Source organism: Impatiens glandulifera, chromosome 7 (genome assembly GCF_907164915.1).
Source record: "Impatiens glandulifera chromosome 7, dImpGla2.1, whole genome shotgun sequence".
In the NCBI taxonomy this organism is placed as follows: domain Eukaryota; kingdom Viridiplantae; phylum Streptophyta; class Magnoliopsida; order Ericales; family Balsaminaceae; genus Impatiens; species Impatiens glandulifera.
In genome coordinates, this window is record NC_061868.1 from 24,665,667 (window position 1) to 24,672,284 (window position 6,618).

Here is a 6,618-nt window from a genome sequence, read left to right on the forward strand (position 1 = left end):
TAATGTTCTAAAGAAAAACTAAATCATGTCATAACATATGACATAAAACATGTATGTCTCCTCCATTCGTCCCATTTAGAGTTCATTAAAAAAAGCATTGAAATTGAGATCAGATGGGCCACCCGGTTTTCTTACTTCCTCCGTCAACCCTTACCATTTTTTAGCATTATTTCTTATTTCTCAAGTATTTATGCAAACCCTTATATATAATTTCATTTTTAATGAGCCACATTGTGTGAGCATATATATTATAGGACAAACGGAAGGAAGATCACAAACATATATAACCATGAATGCATCATGAGTTTCTTGAATAATCAAGAAATGAGAGAAAGAGAGACTAATAATCATCTATAATTGAAACCACTAGTTCAAGACACTTTTATAAACCGCATTTGTAGTTCTCATCACCAATACGATACATACCTATACAATTACTTTAAGGCAGAAGTTTCAATCCATACGATTCATGATCGCATTTGCAAACACGTTTTACCGTGGGGTCGTTATCGTTATTTCCTAAAGTGATTGTGATTGAGATGCAAAGACAGGTGGTTGATTTGAAAGAGGTTATGATAGTATGGGAAAGGAATACTCGGTCACGTCCATCCATGATTGCACAAACAAGAAATCATTGTTCAATTCATAAAAGAGGATTTCAATATCTCAATATTCTTGTATAAAAAGAATCTACGGATCTACATGCATTAGGTGGAGGAACAACGAATTCGCCGATCTCGACTAGACGGTGGTTTGAAGTTCAACATAAGGCTCCAAATATATCTATACAAAATCTCTATAATTTTTTTCCTATGTGAATCATTATTGTTGTTGAAATATAGATGACATGTGATAAATACTTTTTATGTAAAAATCCTAAGATATCACAAATAATTAATGTTTAATTACAACATTAATCTCATTTTTTCTTTTTAGATCCCTCCGCTTTACAAGTGTAAAGGAACTCGACCAACCCTCACCAATCTACAAAACCAACCTATAAATTGAATCACTTTTCATCCTAAATTTTAAACCACAAAAAATTTCTTCTCAAGAAAAAAATATATAAAAAATGAGCATCAAAGTCAATTCCTGCGCCCGAATCATTATCGGGGCATGTAGATTCTTGCGAAGAGGTGCCTGAATGATTGCATATTTGCTCCTTACTTCGATTCCGATGAAGGAATTTCCAATTTTGCGTTTGTTCATAATATTTTTCGGAGCGAATAACATTCCAAGCTTCCAATGTATATCTAGATATATAAACGAAGTGAACCTTATTTCTCAATATACACAATGGGTGGTAGACTCGGGTGCTTCTTATCATGTCATTAATCATTGTGATATATTTTGTTAGGATCGGGGACGCCCTTGGAGGACCGGGGTGTTTCCGGTTTCAGTAAGGGTGGCCTCTTACAACACACACAACTCTTTTGGTGATAGTCCGATTAAAGACTAAAACCGTTCTCAGCACTGCACAAACTGTCACAGACTCTTGAACCGGGTTCAAGGGCGGAAATGTCTGTTTCAGGTTGAATCAACGAATGCGACTTTTAGATGATGTTTTTAGAAGGAGTAGGTTTTATGAATATGAGTGACCGGTTTTAGGAGTATGATTGGTTTTGAGGTTAAGGTGAAGCAAACAGGAAATGAAAGCAACGAAAGAACACGAGACACGAATTTGTTTATGGATGTTGGAGCAAACCCTCCTACGTCACCCCTTCTTCTCAGGTTATGAGAAGGATCTCCACTAACTCTTTAGAGTTACAACAACACTTCTGGTCGAGCCCAACTTCGCTACTCGCCGGTTACACCAAACTCACACTTTGATGTAATACAACAACTCAACACAATAACACACAAAGAACTTCCGGTTTTAGACACACCGGTTTTGGAATAAAACAGTTTATCTCTCTAGAATTTAATGCTTTTCGTAATCTTTGACTTGCACAACTTGTCAACTTGCTTCTTCACTTGTGCATTAAATGAAGACGTTTGATCTTCCTTTTATAGCTGAAAGTAGCCAACGATTACTTTCTTCTCTCTCTTGCGGATTGGTCGATCATTAGCACGCTTGTTTGCAGAAAGGTTGCTTGCACGCTTCAACTTCCTCAATACCTGGCATTCATGCAGGTGACTCTGAGCATAGGATGACATAGCCGGTTTTCAGATTGAGACACGTGTTGAGCATCCACTACCGGTTGTCAGCATCGGATCAATAAGGCATCATTGCTTTCCTCGCATGCTTCTGATCGGATCTGATCTTTTTTTATTCTTTCAAGACACGTTTCTTCCGTCATGGTACGTCACTCTTGAATTTTGAATTTTCTGACTTTTGATCTGTACCATCCGGTTTCTGTGTCTTGTGCATTATGATCCGGTTGGAATGTAATCTTTTGTTCTTCGTTAATCCGGTCGCTTTGAGAAAGTAAAACCGGCTCCTCTGATCTTTAGCTTGATCACTTGAAGCTGGTTTCTTTGAAGTATATCAGCAACCGGTTTCTGATGCCCCAACCGGTTCATACGTTTTTAGAAGTACCTGCACATGAAGTTTAACTTCTGTTTAGTTTATCTGGCCGGTTCCAAAATTAATCTACTTAATTTTTTCTAGCAATTTCTCCCTTTTTGATTATTTAGAATAAATATTCAAAAATTGTAATGTATGGCCGGTTTTGAGAAAATTAACTTACTTAATTTTTCTATCAATTTATCCCTTTTTGATTATTTAGAATAAATATTCAAAACATGTAATGTATGGCCGGTTTCAAAAACATGAGTTTGATTGTTTTGAGAAAAGTATGTTTGAAAAACATGAGTAAGTTTTTTGAGAAAAATATGTATGAACCTATTAGAAAGAACAGGATAACCAAGTTCTGAAACATAATAAAACATAATTGTTCAAAGTAAACAAAGAAAGAGGTTTAGGGCTTGGATGATCCCCCCTTGTGTTGCTCCTTTTCCAGCTCCTTCTCCAACCGTCTTCTTTCTTCTTCTTGCCTTGCCTTGAATTCTTTATCTCGTCTTTCGGCATCGATCAGCACACCGGCCCATACACTTGAGTGACCGGTGCCCTTGTTCTTAAGGTTGAAGTTGGCGCAAACTGGCTTTGGTGGTGGAGGTGGTGGAGCAATCGAAGGTCTGAAACTTGGAGTTGCGATGGATTCTCCGGTTGTCCTTCTCTTCCGTTGATTGAGTTCCTCCGGATCTTCTTCTTCTTCCTCATCAAGCGGTTGAGCATTTACTACGACCGGTAAGGCTGTTTTCTGTTCTGCCCGCTTCATCACGTTTTTAACAGCACTTCGTTTCTTCTTGTTCTTATTCCTTGTACTCATGGAGTGGGACGGTTGAGCCAGTGGAGGTTCCTGGACATTGGCCTGCTCCTCTTCATTGCATTGTTGGGCAAGCTCATAGTCTTTATCTTCAAGCTCCTTCTGTAGCCGTTCTCTTTCAATCTCTTCTTCTTGCAATTTCTTAGCGGTTTCAGCATCTTTTTCGATTTGCGTTTGGGTTGAACTGACTTGAACTTTGGACATTTCCCCGATTTGAATGGCCATTGCTTGCAGCATGTCCAAAAGTGGAGCGGTTGCGGCTTTGACGGACTCGGCAATCATGGCTTTTACTGTTGTCTGCATGGTCGTGTCCATCATGGTTTGTAGAGTGTTTGACAGTTTATCTTCAGCCACTGAAATTCTTTCGTCGGTTACTGCTTTAAAGTTCCCAAGGCATGAATCGACTGTTTCCACCATCGCTTGCTTGATTTGATCTATTTCCAGAGCTTTGACCGGTTGAGAGGCTTCTTGTTCCAGGTTCTCATAGGTTCCGGATGTCTCACCACTTACAAGGAATGGCTTACTTTGATATAACTCGGCATTGTTTAGTTGACGATGACAACCTTTCCTCCATTGCATGTCAAGACGATCAAGATTTCGTACAAGCTGTTCTCGCACCGCAAGAAACCGTTCAGCCATCTTCATTTCAATCGGGTTTAGCGTCTTTCCTTGGATTTCTTGAAACGCATTCTCAACTGCCTGCAACCTAGCATTTTCAAGGATCACCGGAGCTTTGCTAAACGCTGGTTGGATGAGGTTGGTGTTAGCTAGCTCGAGTGCCCTTTCTTCCAGCTTGACGAGCCCGTCCCACTGTCTGTTACCGCTTAAGCCTGGAACCATGTCTGATAACTTGGTTTCGCATCTGAGCTTCACCCACAGGATGTATGGAGCTAGCGCATCACTTGCACCTTTGTTCATGTCTTGAATGAATTCCTCAAAGAGCTCATTTTCTTGCTCTATGGTGTATGGAAACTCGTCTCCGGTTAGTTGAGGGTCGATTTGCAGCGTGCCCGTTCCGGTTTCCGTTGTTTCTTCGATGAGAATGCCTTTGCCTTTGTTTATCGGAGTGGGTCCTTCTGGAGCTGTCTTGCCTCGTGCGGAACCGGAAGGTTCCTGGTCTTCGATATTTCCCTCCTGAGCCGGAGGTGCAATTTCTGTTGATTTGGTCGTCTCATCGACCGGTTGAACTTATGTCTGATCAGGTATTTCAATCTAATTGTCTGGCTTCCGACGACTTGAAACATCGTCCTCTTCGGTTTCTCTTGTGATCTCTTGGACCACATTCTGAATTGCTTCTGAGGTATTCAAGCCCACATCGGCCAATACCTCTTCAACCTGCTTACTGGGTGACTTGGAGGTTGCAGAGTGAACATTTGCCTTTGCCTCCTCCTTGGAGTTTGACTTGTTCTCCTTGCTCCCCGAAGATTCGGTTTGCCTTGGAGAATTGGATGGGATGGGAACTGGAATAACGGTGTTGATGGGGATGGGCTGAAAGACATATGCGGTTCTTTCCGGTGGATTGTCCGAGGAAAGCGTTTTCTCGGAGTCCGCCGGTTTCTTTGAGCTTTTCTTTGCAGATACTTTCTTCCTCCTCTTCGGTTCTGGTGGAACTTCTGCTTCAACCGCTTTTCTTGACGGTTTCTTCTGTCTGGTTTCTTCTTCAACTAGAACCGATGAACTGGCTCCCTTAGATGATTTAGTCTTTGAGGATTTAGGCTTGATCGTCTTCTCCGGTTTTTCGGTCATTGACTCTGAGTCAAGGATGTTGGAGATCGGAAGCGGTATGCCTTCACCTAGTTCCACATCAAGGAACTCAAGGATTTTGACGATTTGCATAGCATAGGCCTGCACCCGGCCATCTTTCTTTATCACCATTTGACAGAACTCTTCGTATATGACGTACCCCCAGTCCACCTTGTCACCGCGGACAATGGCCAGCAACATTCGAAGTTTAAGTTTTGTGAGGTTGTCGAAATTACCTCCTCTTCCTTGGAGTGATTTGGCGATGACGGTCACTAACCATCTGTATTCCGGTTTGAGCTTGATCTTCCGGCTGGAGTGGATCACCAGATCCTGACCTGAGAAAGATACAACCAACCGGGCAGCATTTGATTCTGCTTCGGTTAAGTCGATCTTTAGGTCCGAACCTGTGTTGGGAAGACCAAGTGCTTCCGCAAAAATCTCTTCGGTGATGAGAACAGCCTTCCCGTTGACAGTCGCCGAGATCTTCCTCTTCGACAGCGTCGCCGTCGCCAAGAACTCCGTCACCGCCGCCGGATGAATGGTGAACGGACCAGAAAGGAACTTCTCCAACCCAGATTCCCGTAGAAGTTGAAGAACAGCCTTGTTCTTATCGTCAGCATGCTCGTCAATATCTACGAAATCTACCCGCAACATCCATTGAAATGGAGCTTTACCTAGATCCATGATATTTTTGATGAAAGAAGATGAAGAACGATGATGATCGGAGGGATGAATGCTTTTGAAGTTCTGGAAATCTTAGAGAGAGAAAGCACGTGTGTCGAATGGGTTGATTTGAACTTATATAGATGGCGGTTCCAAACGGTTTTGAAGATGAACCGTCAATTTGATGTTTTTGGCGCCAACTTTCCCTCCAAAAGTTACTGCCGTAACTTTCGGCGGTAAAAGCGGAAATTCGATGGGCGGTAAATTTTGAGAGGTAAAACTGTGGGCGGTTAAGATTTTTCAAATTTGCATTTTTGCTCGAAAGACCGGTTTCACTTGACATCTTGTTAACCGGAGATTTAGATTAACTTTAACATTTTGTGTAAGTTTGAAAAACCGGAAGGAATACTGTGAATGAAAAAACCGGAGACCTTTTAAGAATTGAAATATTTCATTAATACGGAAAAGGAAATGATTAACATAGGAGCGGTTCTGGTCGTTCAACAAAATGACCAGAAACCGGAAAGAAAATGAAAAGAAAAAAAAAGAGAGAGAATTATTCATTAAACCATCCTCCTTCCAACCTCCTTTCATACCACTTCTCCATGGTGTTTTGAGGAGACCGTTCCTGAATTCTTAACACACATTTATAGATCATGTCTATAGTGATGGTGTTGAAAGATCCAACCGGAACACCTTTTCCAAGGTTGCAACGCTTGGACATGAGAAACCGGGTGATCTGATGAGCGTAGCTGATCCTTCCTCTTTTACCGGTCATAAGCTGCTTCAGCTTATTGAAAAGATAGGATGCCCAGTTGATGGCGGTTTCGCGGATGATGGCTATCATAATATCGAATGCCTCCCGGCTGTAGTTCTGATTGGG